Here is a 1,649-nt window from a genome sequence, read left to right on the forward strand (position 1 = left end):
GGGTTGTGTGTGCGGCGCATATGATCACAATAGGTTCTCTTTCTAGACGTCACTGAAAATGGTGCTAGGTGAGATGAAATGTTTGTCTTTTCTATTCAGAAATAGTTTGAAATCATACAGTTATAGTTCACATAGTTGTATCAAAGGCCTATATAATTACGAAAAAGAGAGAATGCGAAACAACGCTAACATTGAAGGAGTGGGAGAAGGGGAAAGTAGTACTTTTAGTTTAATCAAGGGGTAGTGAGTAACCGAAAAGCCTGCTATATAAAGTCAAGTCTATGAATATAAGGAAAGATTACAAAGAATCTAACTTAGCCTAAGTTACAGACCAAGTAGATATCTTACCGATGTATCATTGTAACGAGATACAGGGTGGCGGCTTGATTCATCATACTGATGCATTACTATTTTATTTCTCATGATCTACATGTATTAATGACAAAGCACGTGGTTTTGATATTTCGGAGATATCAATCTTTGTTTTAAAAAACTTTCTGGATTTACTTAGTTAAAAAACAAGTGTTGAGTTTGAAGTGTTGCATAATACTTGCCACGCCAAATAAAAATAAGAATTTTCGTTGAGAAAGAGCTGTTATCAATATGTTATACCGTTGTTGTTTCAACTTTAACATCTACCTTCGTTTCCTCCTCCACCATGTCTTCTTTCTTTCCTTCTCTGTTTTTCCTTTCCCTCGTCTCTCGCTCCTTTCTCCTGTAAATGCCACGTACATTTGAAGGTTTTGCTGTTTCCAAAGGATGACCTGCCAAAATGTCTCACATTCCTTAGAAATTCTTCCTTTAAATGAGTAATAATAATATTCGTTTAAAATCTGTTTGAATTGAACGCAGGAATTTTTCGAGATATTCTCTTCCTCCTCTATCGCTTCTCTTCTCTTCCCTTTCTTCCCGTCTGTCTTTAGTGAATCCCCACCAGTTCCGAAAGACACAAAGCTGCCCGCCCTTGTAATGAATGATAATGGCCGCACAGACATAATAATTCTCCAGCCAGACAAACGGACAAGCCCGCAGGTTGGAGCCAGTTTATTTTTAGCTCCGTGTCGCGTTCCACACCAGGTCAAGGCGTTGTGCCGCTCCAACTCCTCTGTTTGATCAGTTTATTTATTGAACAGACCCGCGGGTCTCTGCGCATAGATGAACCTGTTCCACTAGGCTAACAGCCACCTATCCAGAACAATCACCTGTACAAAAGGCTACTTCCCGCTTCCCCTCTTTCGTTTTTTTCCCCCCGCTACATTATAAAGGCACTGTCTAAGAAGCTCGACTGTCTTAGACAACCGCTTTTGCTCCTCGACAATGGCTGACCGTCTTCAACAATGAATCTTCGCTGTATTTTTTTTTCAAATAACAAGCGCACCATAAATTCCCTGCCGTAGGAATGAGCTTATACATTTAATTGTAGCGTGGAAACAATAGCAGAAGCGGACAAACAATTCAAACTTACCCACCAGTGCCAACGTCTCGATTCTCTTCACTAGAAAGTGGTCTATTTTCCTTTGATGTACTCGTTCGCTCTGGTGTCACTTGCTCTAGCCACGTCTAATTTAACAACCATCTGTCCAAGACAATCACCTTTGCAAAAGGCCACTTCCCACGTCCTCTAGTGTGTTTTTCTACATTATATTATA

The sequence above is a fragment of the Aplysia californica genome, unplaced genomic scaffold (genome assembly GCF_000002075.1).
Source record: "Aplysia californica isolate F4 #8 unplaced genomic scaffold, AplCal3.0 scaffold00412, whole genome shotgun sequence".
In the NCBI taxonomy this organism is placed as follows: domain Eukaryota; kingdom Metazoa; phylum Mollusca; class Gastropoda; order Aplysiida; family Aplysiidae; genus Aplysia; species Aplysia californica.